General features: G+C 42.3%; 1 protein-coding gene across 1 annotated transcript in view; it reads left to right on the forward strand.

Moving 5' to 3' along the window:
* Adgrl2 (adhesion G protein-coupled receptor L2) overlaps positions 1-17,821 on the forward strand; it is a 616,339-nt gene that overhangs the window by 64,087 nt on the left and 534,431 nt on the right. The gene's annotated exons all lie outside the window — the stretch shown is intronic.

The following is a 17,821-nucleotide window of genomic DNA, read 5'->3' on the forward strand; positions in this document are numbered from 1 at the left end:
AGGACCGCACTGTGCTTGTGGAGAAACAGAAATGAGTGCTATTGTTTCTACATGAAAATTGGCGTAGTCGTGACATTCCTTTTACAATTAAATATAGACATCTGAAAGATGCTTCTTGCATGTTTCTCTTAAGACACCCCTCTTAAAAAATTTAGGTGTTAAGATCTGAAGATAGGTGAAATTCCTTTTCCCATGGGAATAGGTACCACAGCGTGTTCTTGAGTCCCAGATTGACCTGAGTCCCTTTTAGGCATGATCTATATCACTTAAGATCATCTCTTCCGTCTTTAAATGTGATTTCTACCTCTCGCTTTCAAGAAACTTCACTTTTATGTAATAAATTTTAATTTTGGAGATACCAAAAGAATTAAGTTATGCTAAGTGTAATAGAATCATAGATGTTATAGATGAGAAAAATGTATTAGGCACATCCTTTGAAGTCTCAAGAAGGGCAGTTTTCAATACAGAGTATAACGTAGTGACTTCTCTAGCGTTTAATGGGAATTTTCAGTATGCTAATAAAATGCTTTTAAAAAATCTATCCATTTAGGCCATGTGTACCCAAGTGAGGCAGATGTTACTGAGAAGTGGAATAAGTTCTCATTTTCTGTAGTTCATTAATATCAGGACTTGATTGGGAAAAGAGGCATCTTTTAGGCTCCCATTCACCCTCTGAAACATTATAAGAAATCAAGAAACCAGAACCAACCATATCCCCTTTTTGTGCCTGTTAAACCCTGACCAGCAGATAAAACTCATGGTTCTGCACAAACTGAAGCATCATTTTTTTTCTGATCCCATTTTTGCAGACCAGGTTAGACGGAAGTGACACAAGGCAGATAAATAAACAGACATTGGAGGAAGATAGTCTGTAGACAGGGAATGAGGCGATGTGGAGGGAAAGGTGTCAATGGAGAGGAGACAGCTGAGGCATCAAGCCTGAGAGCCTAAGGCTGGTATTTTCCACTAAAAATGTTACACATAGATTAATATCATCGCCGCAAGTCCCTTGCTCCTGTGACTCTCAAAGGGAAATCACAAGGCTCTCGGCCTGGCACTAGTATTTGGAAAGTTACCTCTTTGTTCTGTATAAATAAAGCATTGTGTCATCTGCAATGTTCAGCTTCCAACCACCTGTGATAGTTCCTGTGCTAATTGCTTACTAGGAAATACAAAGGCCATGGGGGGGGGGGATCATGGTGGCTTTGAGCTAGAAAAATCAAGTACTTCATCACAGCTTAACCCAATTCATGCCATCACCCATTCATTCACTTTTCACTAAATACCGGTTGGACTAATCATCCCTCAGGAATCATGTTAGCTGCTGGGGGTAGAGCGACGGTCAGAAAACCCACTGTGCTCAGACTCTAATGCTAGCAGTTGTGCAATGAATAAAGACAGAGCTCCAGGGGAGGCGGAGGAAGAGGGCAACAGGCAAACACAGCCACCTCCGTCCCACACTGTAGCGCAAGGATCACACCCCTGTGTGAAACACACAGGCTATTCATTGTTCCTGGAACGGGGTTGGGGGTGGGGGTGGGGTCATCTGCATTGTCAACAGAACCTTCCAAACTCTGAAAACTTTGTAGCTGGACGGCAGAGGGCTTCGCCAGCAGGCACTACAGCCAAGCTAAAGCCGGACAGAGCCGAAAGATGGGGGACCTGAAGAAAATCTCCATAAATCGTTGAAAGAAGGTTGGTGCATGGTAACACTCAACAGCCATGTTCCTTCTTAGGCAAAAGGCATTGGGCAATGCCACAGGGTCCTACCTTTTGTAAGAGGGTAGAGAGTCAGAAGCCAGGGAGAAATCCCAACGCAGCCAAGTCTGACACTGGCTCTTGGCTGCTGCCTGCCTCCGCATGGCAGTACCGGCATTACATGGGAAGTCCCTATGCTACCGGATGTGCGCTAACTGCAATTTACTCTGAATAAGTTTCAAGGTGTTACTTCATAGGATCCTGACCTTCTTTGCTTATAGCTTTCTGAATAATTAATTAGTTCATTAGTTCTTTGTTTTCCTATCTCATTCCAAAAATATCTCAGGATGACTAATTTTCTTTATTTTATTTTGGTTATTTATTTTTAATCAAGGTTTCATGCAGTGCAAGGCGGCCTCAGGTCTACTCTGTAGCTGAGGCTGGCCTTGAATTCTTGGTCCTCCCTGTTCCGCTTCCCAAGTGCTGGGGTTACAGGTTCATGCCATCACACAAACTTCTGACTTGGCTTTTGAGATTGCTTATTTTCTGTTGGCTTAGTACAGAACATTGCTGTCTGTTTACATGTCAAAGGATGTTGGGAAGACTCTAACTTTTTCTATCTGTATGGGAATCCCTTAAAACCAAACATTACTGTCTATTTATAGATAATTACTTAAGCACAGGGATTTGTGATACATTCCCATATTGTCTTGTTTAGCCAGTCCTCTGTTCGCTAAAGCCATGTTGACAACAGATACAGTAAAAGGGAACCTCATTATTTATTTAAGTACGTGCAAAATTCTAATGATTCTCACATTTTAATGTATATCATGAGGGTTCCCCAAGAGGAAAGGCAATCTTAACTACGATTCTAAGAGTTTAGAATCCACTACACCTGGAAACAGTGATCAAGTTGCTAATGAATGCCATGGTGATGCTGATTCAGAGAATTTGAGCACCTAGATGTGAGAACCAGCATGGTACCCAGCCCTACATGGATACTTAGATGGCAGTAACTCTATCTACCTCTTTACAAACCTCCACAAAGTGCTTGATAAATGATAAAAACACCGAATAAACGGGTGAATAACTGGCATACTTTAGGCCTCCAAGATGGAAACCATTCTTAACTCCTGACTCCACTTCTCCTAATGGGGGCCTTCGGAAAATTGGAAAATGCAGGTGAGCACGGAAACAAAAGCAGAGTGAGAGGTGGCTGGGGAAGTCAAATGATACTTCAGTTAGATCCGGACAATGATACACAAATGAGTGCCCTGTATTTGGCCACACCCAAAGCAGCTTACTAATAAGGTATGCCCTGACACCCAAGGAATGGGGCAACAATGGGAAGATCCCATTTACTGGGTTCACATGGTCAAAGTCTGTCTTGTAATTTACAAAGGATGTCAAACCACAAAAGCAGAGAAGGTCTAAGACCACAAAATGAGCTCACTCTTCTAGCACAACATTGACAAAACGTAAGTTAGGAATCCACAAAATTCATTCACGAGGCCCTAGAGCAGTGGTTCTCAACCTTCCTAATACTGAGATCCTTCAAGACAGTTTTTCATGTTGTGGTGACTACAACCGTAACATTATTTTTGTTGCTACTTCATGACTTAATTTTGCTACTGTTATGAATCATAATGTAAGTGTCTTTGTAGGTAGGAGTTTGTCAAAGGAGTTGTGACCCACAGATTGAGAACTGCAGATCCAGACAAGGACACTGACACAAGCCTCTAAGAAAATTGCCAGTGGTGTCATATGTGCTTGGCACCTCACTACTTAAGCGTAAATACTTTGTTTTTAGTTTAATATGTTTGTAAGAGTACTCATGTGTGTGCAGGTGCTTATGCATGAATTTATGTACATATACAGGCCCAGAGTTGAAGTCAGTTTCTTCCTTAATTGCTCTCCACTTTGCTTATGGAAGGTGGGTCTTTCAGGAACCCAAAGATCACCAATTCAAGTTAACCTTGTCTAGTCAACTTGCCCACCAGAGCCCTTGGCTGTGTCTCCCAGGTTCTGAGATTACAGTACACCATCATGCCTGCCCATCTTTTTTTTTTTTTATTAATATTTTTTATTTTCCATTTTAAATTTAGATAAGAAACAAGGTTGCTTCACAAGTCAGTACGAGGTCCCTCTCCCTTTCCCTCCCCTCCTCCCGTGCCCTCCCCGCATCCCCCCCCCCCCCCCCCGTTATCCCCTCATTCCCCCAGGGAGGGTGAGGCCCTCCATGGGGGTGTCCATAGTCTGTCATTTCATATAGGGCAGGGCCTAGACCCTTTCCCAGCCTGCCCATCTTTTACATAGACTTTTGTTGTTGTTGTTTTGAATTTGTTGTTGTTTTGGTTTGAGTTTTGGTTTTTTTTGAGACAGGGTTTCTCTGTGCAGCTCTGGCTGTCCTGGAACTCACTCTGTAGACCAGGCTGGCTTGAACTCACAGAGATCCACATGCTTCTGCTTCTTGAGTGCTGGGATTAAAGGCAGGCATCCCAGTCCAGCTTTTAAATAAACTTTTAAGTAAGTTCTGGGATCCCAGTTTCTGCCAGCACTGCAGGTGCTTTATTCAGTGAGCCATCCCACCTGGGGAGAAGTGGCTGACTCTGGTTTCTTGAGATCTGTCTTGTCATTGTTCTGTTGGTAGAGTTTCTAAAGGCACTCATTTTCCACTCAAGATTAACACTAAAGCACTATAGAAAATGCCTGTTAAGAAGAGTTTGGGTGATGACATTTAGACTAGGTCACCAAGACTGCAGATGACTCAAAACTGGGAGAAAAAGTAAGTGATTTTTCTTTCTTTTCTTTTTTGTTTGTTTTTGGAGATAGGGTTTCTCTCTATAGCCCTGGCTGTCCTGGAACTCACTCTGTAGACAAAGCTGACCTCAAATTCACAGAGATCCACCTGCTTCCCAAATACTGGGATTAGGGGTGTACACCACCATCTCCTAACTAAAAGAGAGTGATTTGTAATGACACACTTTGAACTTGGTACTATAGAGGAAATCTAAAGCAGTAAACTGAAGCAACAATTATATATAAAATTGTTGATATTAGAAAAATGTGTTATATGTACAAAAGATTAAATATATAAACCTGAAAGTCAATAGCACCTTGTATAGGAAAGGCTGATAGTCAGATATATTCAACAGGAATCAACAGTATGTTTTTATCATCTTTAGATACATACATAAATATTAATGCATTTATGATGATTACATATACATCCTTAGCATTCATGACAATGTATCCATTAGTTTTGTATACAAGCAGTCATTATGATATGTGTGTCCAATTCTTTAGACAGTTGTTGACTCCAAATACTAAGACATAAAACAAAGCCTCGACGTAGCAGAGTGGATTAACTAAAAATATTTAATCCTATAAAATACAAAGAAGAAATTGCCAGAAGATTAAAGGAAGGGCTGAGACAGGCCATCCCAGATAATCTTGGGAAATTTTCAAAAGCTAAGTCAAATGTAAGGGTCCCTGCTATAGCAGCAATTATCCAGCCTAGGCTGCATACCACTGGTCACTGTGGTCCACACATCCATCAGGACGGTGCATGATCTTGGTGCTACATTATAAATCAAACACAGCTATTGTAGACATCTCATAAGGACTTAATGTCATCTCATCAGCCCTAGTCTAGAAGATCACTGAAGCTGTGATGCGTGGTGATATCTTGCTTCTACAAATAAAGCCTGTCTGAAGAGCAGAGGATAGGGCTGGAGGGATAGCTCAGCCATTAAAGGCTAGGCTCACAACCAAAAATATAAGAAGAGCAGAGGATGGAGCTTGCCACTAGCTAACTGTAAATGTCTGTAGGTCTGTACAGACAAACCAGAAGTAAGATGGCTGGACAGAGACAGGAAGTGAGATGACTGGGCAGAAATAGGATATAAGCAGGAAGAAACAGGAACTCGCTCTCTTTTCCACTGGGAAGCTAATGAACTAAAGATGGCTTTGGCTTGCTCCTTCTTCCCTCTGATCCCAGCATTTTTCTCTATATCTGACCCTGGGTTTTTATTATTTAGACCAGTTGGAACTACTCCATTTACATGTTGGCGCCCAGTGTGGGGCAGAGGAACAGGGAGTCAGGCGTATCCTGCTTGAGTGAGCGAGTCCACAGCAGCTGGCAGCTTTCTCAGGGCCAGACTGGGGCCCAAACAATTAGAACTCCATTTACAGTGATGAGCCACATTTTGTCCGTCTCTGCTATGGCTAAATATATGCCTGTCTCTGCTATGGCTAGAATATGAATTGAGTGTGTCCCATGCAAAGCCTCCTACATTAGGAGTCTGGTGTCCAGTGTGGCAATGTTAAGTGGCTGAACCTTTAAATGAAATGGACCCCTATTATGTGGTCTGTAGGCCATTTAAGGAGCTGCCCCCCAAAATGACTGATACTGGCCTCATGGAGTGAGGTATTCTCAAGAAAAGGTTTTTATAAAGGCGTGAGCCTAGCCTAGCTCACGCCTATGTCCCCCATTCACATCTCAGCATATGAACTGCCCTTCCCCTCCACACTCTGACCACAGTGGTACCCGCCCACCAGGAGGTCCTCAGTGAGCAGCCTTTGTACCCTTGAATGCCCAGAACTATTAGCTAAATGCACACACGCTCGTGAGAAATTTCCCAGCCTCAAGTCTTGCATTACAGCAGCAGGGATGGACTGAGTGTTTGTTTTTCAAGTCACCTCTCATTGGAGAGTAGGGTGGATGAAACCAGGCTGGGATTCAATTGCATCACTCCTGTTCTCGGATTCCTCTGTGAAGCAAATTAACAGACTTGTAGAGGGTCTTCCTTTCCTGCCTCCCAGTTCCCAAATAACTGACGCGGAGATTCAGTGTTAATCAAGAATGCTCAGCCAATAGCTCAGGCTTGTTACTTGCTAACTCATGACTTAAATTAACCGATTTATTTTCATCTGTATTCTCCCATGTGGTGTTACCAGTCTTTCATCTTGTGCCTCCTGTTTCCTCTCTGGCTGGTTGGCTAGCAACTCCTCAGACTCCGCCCTTCTTCCCCCCAGCATTCTCAGTTTGGCTCTCCATCCTAACCTTATTGTGTCCAGCTATTGGCCAGTCAGCTTTTTATTAAAACAATCACAGCGACCTATATTCACATAGAGTAAAGGAATATTCCACACACACACTTCTGTTGTAAATGGAGTGCTAAATTTCCAGACTAGATTATAGAACTCTCTTTATTCTCAAGAGATTTGCAGCCAGTGCAGGGATAGACATACCTGTGAGTGGACTTGTTCGATGTCTGTCTTAATAGACGGAGTGGGACGGTAGCAACTTGTACCACATTGTTGTGGTTCCAGGAGTTAATTTTTTTTTTCATGGAGAATGGATTATTACAGCTCAAAATGAAACGATATCAGGTGTCTACTAAAAGGTCAGGGCTGGCTTGCTGCTCCTCTGGAGGACCTGAGTTCAGTACCCAGACTCTACATCACAGAGTCACAACCACCTAAACTCTAGTTCCAGAGGCCCTGATGTCCTCTTCTGGCTTCAGAAAGCTCTCCCCCACACAATGGGTACACACAACCACACACATACATGCACACGTGTATGAAGAAATTTTAAAGCAAGATGAAATAATCATTTATGGAGATGAAAATAACACATTAGTATTGAACCCCCAGTGCTACAAAAATAATCATTATTATTGTTAATAAAAATATATGACTGCCTATAAGCATGTTGGAAAGGTTTCTTGAAGTGTGTCTATTACTTAAGTGGCACGCTCTAAGCATTCCAGTGTACACAATCATTTTACCTTATTTACAGGCATTCTGTCTTGGGTGACTCCTTCTGTTTCAGCACAATTCTAGACACCCCGATCCCTGTGAATTCTTACACTAGACTCATGTTCTGTTACAGCAGTGGCCTCGAGGTTAAACTCAGCTCTGGATCATCACTTGGGCTTAAGTTTTTTTGGTTTTTCATTTGTTTTGTTTTGTTTTGGTTTTTGGCGTTATCCTTGATGCCATTTTAAAAAGCAAGATGCATCCTTTGACGTTTTGTTAATTGGAACAAGGAGAAGTGTGTTGGGTCCTGTGTGTACTATGTTCGATAAAAGGAAAGAATCGCCCTTTTGATACACTGAAACATCATTACCTACAAAATGGCACTAAATACCCACTCCCTCCCTGGGACTTTGCCTTCGCTGTGCCTGGCAGTGGCTCCCTCCCTGCTTCCCTGTACAAGGATGAAGGACACAGATATGCTCAGCATCTCTCTACAAGTCAATTAGCAAACTTTTAAAAAAATCTTGCTTTGTTCAAGTCAAAACTGTGAAGTCCAAAGATGTGCATGCTGTTTCTCGCTAACCTGTTCCAGGGACCCATTAGGCGCCTTTCCCAGCAGCCTGGGGGGTGGGCAACTTTCACTTTTCAGACTTCTTGGGCATTGAAAAGGGAACAGCAGATCCCTGCCAGCCAAAGAAACATTGCTGAGTATCCTGGGATTCTGGGACTCCTTCCAGCCTGTTTTACGGGGGCAGCCCAAACACCACAGAGCTCCACAAATGCCTGGGGGTTGACCCACCCCCTCTCACTCCACGCAGTGGGATGGTATAACCTTGTTTAAGAAGCCTCGGCTTCCTCCCTCCTCCCCGCTCCCTCCTCCCCGCTCCTCACTTTATTTTTGCCGTCCTTTCCTCTGTCCTTCCCTCGCGTCCACGTCTCTCCTTTTGGCGTGGGGCCCACTTTGTTCTTGCACATCAGAAGGGAAGAGCCCCTGCCTGTGGCCAGACACTACATCAGGAATCATGCAAAATGAATCCGCTCCAAAGCCCTGCAAGGCCCGAGATTTGGCGGGATAACCCAACACTAACCACAGAACACAGAGGTCAAGACAATAAACACACGCTCCGCTTTCGTATTCATCAGTAACAACCAAACTGGGGCAACGAGACCGTATTTTCGCGGGGGAGCATAGTAACGGGTCTTGAACACATAAACTAAAGACGACAGTAATACTATAGAGGCCCTCAGAGGGTTGAGCTCAGTTCCTGCCACAGAAGAGAAGGTTGGGGAAAGGCACTGTCTTGATCCCGCCCACGGTCATCATCGCCCTCTCTACCCTTCAGTTACTATCTGCATTACAACTGGCAGGATTTTCAGTTGGGACCTGGGGACTCAAAGGAAGAAGGTAGGAAAGACACTATTCCAGGGCTTTATCTGGGAATAACTTTCCAGTTCAAAAGGATGACTCTATTTTGGCAAGAGATGGCTCGAGGGACCCTGCAGGGCTCACTTTTACACTTCCGCTATGTGGAACACGCCTATCTGCGAGCTGCTTTGCATCGTTTTCATTTGTTTTAAGAGCTTGGTGCTGAGGAGATGGTTTAGTAGTTATGAGTGCTTACTGCTCTCACAGAGGACCAGAATTCAGCTCTCAGCACCCACAGAATTCAGCTCACAACTTGTCTGTGACTCCAACTTTGGCGGATCCTAGGCCTTCTTCCTGCCCCTGAAGGCACCTGCAGTCACTCACTCCTGTGCACATAATTATAAGTAAAAAATTTAAAACACAGGACATACAAAAAACAAAAACAAACAAACAAAACCTTGCTTAAAGCATGTTGTGTCCTGATTTATCAAAGTATCATAGGAAGAAAAACAATAGCTTACCACACAACACACATTTCCAAGAACTTCCATGTTTCATTGGTTATTTATGCGGTTTTTTTTAATATGCTAAGTGCCAGGCAGTGATGGCACACACCTTTAATCCCAGCACTCTGGAGGTGGAGGCAGGGAAACTTAGAGGCAGCCTGGTCTACAAAGTGAGTTCTAGGACAGCCAGGGCTATTCAGAGAAAGCCTATAGATAAACAGAACAAAAACAAGGAGAAGGAGGAAGAGGAGGAGGAGGAAGAGGAGGAGGAAGAGGGGGAGGTGTAGAAGAAGAAGAAGAAGAAGAAGAAGAAGAAGAAGAAGAAGAAGAAGAAGAAGAAGAAGAAGAAGAAGAAGACTAGAAACATGATTTAAAAAAGCATGTCAAAAAACAAAGAATATTGTTTCACTTGATATGCATACTTTACCCTTGTGTAAATCATGAATCTCAGTTCCCTTGTTTACTAGTAGGGTGATATTTATAAGTCTATTAACCTCCTGAACATTAAATGTCCCCTTCTGTAAAAATAAGACTTAGTTCACGTACAATACATTGTGACAAATAAATTAGAAAATCCATGTCAAGTGTGTTCCCTAATGGCAAGCATGCAGTATTCAGTAAACATTGTGGATTAAGTGGTTGAAAAGTACTCTTTAATCTTTTAGCCAATTTTAATTGATAGTTATTATGCAATAACACATAGTATAAAAGATGCCCTTGGTAGCAAGACTTAAATTCACACCACCACTCCTGCTTCCTAATCTTAGCTCTTGCTTGTGTGATCATAGAAAATGGATGTTATATTGTGCATTAATATTACTCTTTACTGCTTACTGGCATTTCTCCTCCAATCTGGTTTTTTAAAAAGCTAGTATTTAGTATTTGTATTTTATTTGACAGTCTCTTCTCCCTCTAAGTTCCCCTTCTTCTTGGGCTAGGAGGGCATGCATCTGGTACTATATAAACAAAACTTCCTGCCTCCAATCAGAACCTGTAAAGCAGGTTCTCCCTCCCTCCTTCCCATGGTGGGGAGGGGAAGCAGGTTCTGGTGCCCAGGGCCAGTACATAGGAGAGAGCTCTGAGCACTGGGGGGGGGGTGCCTCCTCTTACCACACCTCACATTCTCCCTAATACACAAATAGGCAGTTGTTTTAAGAAGCCTGAATTACAAACTTAATTTTTTTTCCAGGTTAAGTTTAATTTTCGTTTCGCTGACTACTAACGAACTGAATCATTCCCTCTTCTGCAGATTGGTTTCTTCCCGTGCCTCTCACTTACACATGGGATTGGCTTTGTATTTAAAAGCAAAGTTATTAACTTTTTTATCCAATATTGAATGAGGTATTCTTCCTTAAATAACAAGCTTATCTCTGTGAACGCAATTCTCCACACCCCTGCGTGTGTGTTGTGAGGAGCGGGGTGGGCACTTGCCCGTGCATGCTAAGGGCACACAGGTAAAAGATGGTGTCTGCCTCAGTCACTCACAGTCTTGAGGTAGGCTTTCACTAAACCCGGGGTTCACCAGTCGTCGGCCTCCAGAATCTTCCTGCCTCTGCCTTCCCAGCACTGTGGCCGCAGGTGACATCCTTCTGCCTGGATGTTAGGTGGGTTCCAGGAATCCAAACCGAACTCCCCAGGCTTGAGCTGCCAATCATTTGTGACTTTGCACTCCTCTAGCAGAAATAATCTAGGCATTTACTTGTACTTTCTCTTGTTTAATAATGATCTGGGTTTCTGTCATGTTGGCATGGGAGCCCATCTGAAACTGTGTCAGGTGGCGGTCACAGAACTTTCCAAGCTGCTAACCGTTTATCCAACGTAGTTTCTGACAGTGTCCTCCTCACTGTTCTATTGATTTACAGTGACTTTAACACACATGACATTTTTATAAATAATAACATCTATCCCTGAACTATTTACTCCTTCCCATTCAGCCACCTGCTTCTATACCCAAACTGTAGATTTACGTAGTGTAAGTTTACAATGTGTTTCTTGGTAATGCTGACAGTGTTTGTTTCAAATTTACCTTGAAAATCTCGCTTGCTTATTCTTCCTAAGTAAACACTAGGGGAAAAGGGAGCTTTAAATTTCCCCCAGAACTCCTATTTTATTTTAACAACCTGAAACATACAAATACATGTGGGAAATACATGAAATATAAATTAAATCCACTCATCTCTCACAGCCATGCTTTGTTGTGAGTTATAGATCTCAGGAAGGGTTTTTAATTCTTCATGTGTTACATAAGGACTGCATCAGCATTCGTGATTTTCTTTATATCTTATTTAGAAATATTCCTGAGTCACTAATATTTTTATGATCTCATGAATGGGTCTTATTAAGGTAATTATATTTCTAGCTTTAAAATTAAGTATAATTATATTTTAGGTCCTATTAATGGTCTTTTTATCTCAGTAAGTTCTGAAAATTAACACTTTGCCTCATATGTATTTCTCATGTCTGCTTTCACACTACTGATCCATCAGAAATCTTCAAATAAATTAAAATTAACGATGGTAATGGGAACCTATATTTTATTACTGTTTTCCACCAATAATAGAAAGCTTACTACTGGGGGACGAGAGGCAATGCCCTGTGAGCAAACTGCTCACCACAGAAGTGTGAGGCCCTAAGTTTGGATCCCCACACATCTCTAGTGCCAGTGCCCCCACGAGAAGCTGGAGACAGAAACAGGAGAGTCTGCACAACTTTGGAATCACACAAGCCAGCTAGTCTGACATTTGCAGCAACCAGCAAGGAAACACAGTCCAAAAACGTAGAAGGTGGTGAGAGACACCCAACATTGTCATCCTCTGCATGCGTGCAGTGGCACATTCATGTACCGGCACCCACATACATGTATAAATGCACATGGCGGCATGTTCATACACCCACACACGCAATCTGGCTGTTGGTTAAAGTAAAGACACAGTCAAGAGCTTGTCTTCTATTCACTTTAGGTCATAAACAGTTATGGTAGAAAGCTTTCATATCCAGCCCCTTTAGATCAGGATGTATCATTTCCTCCCAACACTCTGGTTTGTTCTTTTTCTATGAATAGAGTTGATGGTGCCATGCTTTCTTTGCAATGAGTAAGCTCCTCCTGGTTGTAGGGAATTCTTTCCTGCAGCACTCCGATGTTGGACTTACATCCTAAGAATGTAATCAAACTGTTGTATATCAGTTCTTCCTTACATCCCTACTCTATCAAACTCAAAACCCATCTTATTTTAAAAAATCCTCTTCCTGGGATGGCTGTGTTGAGCCAGGTCTTGACATTCACTAGTCCTGACTGTTAGCTCCATAGTGATTTATGTGTTCTCCTGTAATTTGTGTTTCAATATCTCACTAATTGTTTGCATGAACTAATCTTGTGCATTTTCTTCCAATAGGAAGCCTGACTGAACCCTTCTGTGCTTCAATGTTCTAAATAAGCTTTGACATAACATAGCATGTCTGTAATCATTATTATCTGCTACTTCCTAGTGGAATGGGGCTGGTGCCCACTAACAGCTAGCAACCCCTGAGTTCTCACACTAACCACACCAACCTGCATAGCCACAATATATATTTTCTTCTTTCCTAAAGTGTTTGCAAAACAACAAAAAACATTGAGATTGAACATGAAGGATTTTTCAATATCTTATTATCAAGACTACTCCTGTTATTTGAGTTTAAAATAATCACAGTGTGAGTGTTCATTAATTATGGAATCACACCCCATTGGGGGAGCTCTTATAAGCTAAGCAATTACTTACATTTTGCAGTCTAGTAACCCACTCTTGCCTGGGTTGAAAATCAGCAATGTTTAGCTCCCTGCAATGTCTGTGTTAATTTCATTTTTTCTTATGGTCTGGGCGCAGAGTCTTTCTATGTAACCCTGGACAGTCTAGACCTCCCTATATAGGTCAGGTTGGTTTCATGCTGGTATTGTTACTCTCAACACTATCTCCTTAGTGATGGGACCACAGGTATGCACCACCATGTCTGTTAGGATATTTGCTTTTTAAAAATGCAAATTTCACATTGATTTTAATATTGAATGAAAGTTATAGAATACTGGTGTTGAGGAGTAGGTGAAGAATATAACCCAAGAAACCATTTGATCAAAAACTCATCAGGTTCAAAGGCCCTATTCCATTGTCTGAACAGAACGTCTTCCAAAAGGAAACAGTGAAAAAGGAAATGAAAATTGGATGACTGTAACTGATCTCAAGATTTTGCTTTAGTGATAGTAAAAGGATCTAGGAAAGATGGATGATGAATACCTTGTGAGTTGACAATTTAAAAACACCAATGTTTTCAGGGGGATCCTAACCAGCATTCCAGATGTTTTACATTTGTTCATGAGAGTCTCCAGTATAATTCCAATACGGAAAGTAGCATACTAATTGTTCACCTGCATGTTTGGGGTTCAAAGGCATTCATGGGTCCACCTGGTCCATTTGTGTTGGGCACATACAGCAAACTGGGCACTGATGTAGGCTTCCAGGATGTTCGGGGAAGCTGTTCTCCTTCATCCTCTGTTTCTTCCCACCACTACTGGAGTGGTTGGAGTGGTTCCTGTTGAACCACATTGGAAATACATGTCTGGCCTTGTAGAAGGAAGGTCTTCATCTAGAAAGTAGTAATTACATTAGCAGTTGGACTTCTCTATGTCCCTTTAAACATCCTAGCTGTGTTTCAAAAGGATTGACCTCAAGCGGCCCTGCTAAAATAACTCCCCCAAAACATGTAGTATTCACCTCTTGTCAGTGTCTATATGGACAGCTGAGCAGTAACTTTAAATGGTTTTCACGCCGTGTGTTCTACAAAGGATGGAGGAAGGGGGAGCGAAGGGCGAGAAAGGAAAGGCGAATGGAGGGAGAGGGAGAAGAAAGATTTGTGTGTATAGTTATTTGAGCCTTCATAGGTCATCATATGTTCTTGTTTATTTAACGCAACAGAGTCTTCTGGAAGGGAGTCTGGCACAGACGCTCAGCTTCTCTAATAGTTAAAGAAATGCAAATTAAAACAAGCATGATATTTGATACACAACCAAAAATTGTAAAGCTTTTGTGTAACCCAGTTTCAGCCAAGGTCAGGCAAGCAGGTTGTCTCCCCTCCCGTTGGCAGAAAGGCAATTGGTACATTTGGGGAGAGGAGTTTAATAGTAGCTATCAAAAGGGAAATTGCACTCAGTGTTTTTATTTCTAGAAATCCCTTTCTCTGGAAATTCTCACGCAAATGTGCAAAGATGTTTGCTAAAATGCACATTTTGGGCGTGTCACCCAAGAAGGTGCTCAGGGATTATCCAAACGCCCATTAGTTGGAAGCAGATTGAAATAGGAATGGCATTACGAGAGCGCATCACGCGGTTCATTAAAATTAGGAAAATGTATGTGACTGCCGTATGGGAAAACACGTATGTGTCTGCTGAAGGCCAGCATGATGGCTCCAGAGATAAAAGTCGGTTCCTTTGCACCACCCGAGTTGGACCACGGGATGCCAAAGCGAAAGGAAAGAACTGGCCGCCAGAAATTTTCCTCTGACCTCTACACAATGCATTCCGCCCCGCATGTACCCATGTACATGCATGACATATGTACGCGGTAATAATAGTTTGGAGAGATATAGAAAATTATCAAAGAAACAAGAAAAAACAATTCTCAAAACTTGCGACCTGGCTGGGTGAGACAGCGGGAAGAAGATGGTCTGGAGGAAAAGAAAAAAAAATAGATGTTTATTTTACTCTGTGCTTTTACTTATTGCTGGGTACTTTCGTTTGAAACTGATCTTTTAAAATGCCTTGTCTGTTACTTGCAGGGAGAGATTCTAGGTACCTGCAGCACTGACCATGCCCGTTTGGGCATGGTCACAGGTACGGTAGAAGGTATGTGGAATAAAGAGGTGGGAGGAAGGGGACTCGCTCTCTTTTCCGGGTTCAGGCTGGGTCTGGGAAGGCTGCAGCGACTAACCTGGGTTACCAGTTTCCCTTGTAAGTAATTTCCCACAATAATAGTCAACAATACCCTTACCCATTGCACGGTTATATTTCCTTGTCCGTTACTGCTTTTTCAAGTCAAGGAGGACAGTTCCCAATAGCCTGGGTATGAGTTTGAGCAGTGGTCACTGTTGCGTGTGCTCTACGCTTTAAGAAGGGTTTCCTGGCTTTCCTTTCTCTGCCAGCTGACGACACATAGCGACCTCGCATCTGGAAAAACGGTGGCATCCAAAGGCGACTTTTTAAGGTGTTTAGCCAAGGAATGGGGTGAAGGGTGCCGAGTTATCAAGTTTGACTACTCCCTTTAATTGCAGGAGGCTTCAGGATACGTTTTTCGGAACAATTTTCTTCTTTAGAGATTACTAGTGATCAGGAGAAGCAGACTTCTCTTCGTCCCACATACCCACTTAAGATCGCAGCCTCCACCTGGTCCCCAACACACTGCAGTGCGGTCAATCCTACCTATGCTGCCTGTAGTCTGGCAGTCTTTGATAAATTTATAAAAAGGAATGGCGGCGGTGTTGCATTCCTTTGTTCTCCCATAGACGTGAAGAGAATGCTTAAATTTCATCAATACTACTTCCACATATTCTTTTATTATGTGGCCATAGAAAAGTGATGATCCTATAAATTTATTTAAAACCCACTGTTTTCCTTAGTGAGGTACAGCTTTGGGGTTTTGGGTGAATATTGGAAAATCATAAAGCGGTGTGAATATAAGTCTAGTGGAGACATACACTTTAAATACTGAATCCTCTATTTTTCAAATTCGAAATACGATCCGAAGGCTGCGGGACTGGAGCCTGGGCAGACACTCTTGTGACTACAGTCACACAATGCGACAGGCCAAGAGCATTTGATGTGCTCACAGTTTACGGATGACGTCAACTAAATGAAACCGAAGGACAGAGGCAGACGATGTCACCTTCAGCAAACAATTAAGTACATCCAGTGACTTAGAATATACAAAAACACTGCCTGATGCCCAAGGCTGTTAGCACTGGTCCAGGAGAAGAGTAACACGTAACAGATTCTGGGATGTTACTCCAGGACACTGGAGCAGCTGCCCTGAGCACAGATAAAGTTTCAGTGACAATTAAGGAGACAAATCTGAAAATGAGTTACTGTGCTGCTGGTGGTGCTTCTTGCGTTTCATTGCAAGCTAAAACTAAAGCTACAGAAGTCCTACAGTATCCGTACCCAGTGACTCCTTGGAGAGAAACCGACACAAGTCTGCTGTGTTGATGCTCAGTGCTGCAGACAGGAGCAACAGAGGAATGATCACCGAACAACAGCCACAGAAGATGAACTGCCTTCAGAAACCAGGGAAATGAGTATTACTTGAAGTCAGGGACCACATAGCTCCGTATATTTCTATAATTGTCTAATGTCCTCTAGGAACTTGAGGCTAATTACAAGAAGATTAAAAGAAATGGCAGCTGAGCAATTTTAATTTGTTTTCTGTTTAAATAGACCAATCTATTAGGATTCAATGTCACTAACTTGAAAGAATTTTCTTTCTTTTTGTATCAATATACAGCATTTGTATACAATGCACAAAAATCCAATCCCATGTAAAATATTCAAAACTAGTAGTTGCTTTTAAAGAATAGGTTCAATAATCTACCTTTATATATATCCCCCTCTATTCTTTTCAGAGTATCCTCCTCTATTCTTTTCAGAGTAGATTAATAATCTACCCTTTTTGTCCTATCACTTTTTCCTAAAAAACAAACAAACAACAACAAAAATCCCCATCTATTCTTTACCATAAAAAGAAAATGAGAACAAGGTCAGAGTCAAAGGTAATCTACTAACATGTCTGACTGTCCCTCAGTCTAAATGGAAAGAAACAGTTTCTTTTACAAAGGACCTAAGAGAACCAAGCTATGCAGGAAACCACTCACTCAGCTCAGGTGAGGGGGCCTTGGTTCCAGAGATGACCACAGGCCAGAGTGTGGTCAATGCAGTCAAGTCAAGCAACTGCTAACTGCTAGCCTCCATCCTCTCCTCTCTCTCTCTCTCTCTCTCTCTCTCTCTCTCTCTCTCTCTCTCTCTCTCTCTCTCTCTGTGTGTGTACGTATTTGCTCAAGGCCTCTGTTTTTCTCCTCCATTTGTTAGTCACATAACAATATATATTTAACCAAGACCAGACCCACATACCATTACCACATTTCCCTCTATAGCGCCTAGAAGCAGGTGTCTTAACGTTGGGACCCCATGTCTCCTGTGAGCATACCTTCTAAAAAGATGCATGACTGAGGACCTCATGTGGCATGGGCATGTTAAGTTTAAAACAGTTTTGAACCAATTTGGTGTTATGTCATCAGGGTCAAATAAATATTATGGCCATGTCAATATTCATAGTTAAATATGGGTACTTCTATCACTAAAATTGAGCTGAGGTAAGCCTTCACGATTTCCTCAATGCTTCTCCCTCCCCACTAGCTGAGAACAGTGTTCTCACATTACCGTCAGGAGCACTTGGGACACTTGGGAAATGGC

Source organism: Mesocricetus auratus, unplaced genomic scaffold, assembly GCF_017639785.1.
Source record: "Mesocricetus auratus isolate SY011 unplaced genomic scaffold, BCM_Maur_2.0 Super-Scaffold_100009, whole genome shotgun sequence".
NCBI lineage: Eukaryota > Metazoa > Chordata > Mammalia > Rodentia > Cricetidae > Mesocricetus > Mesocricetus auratus.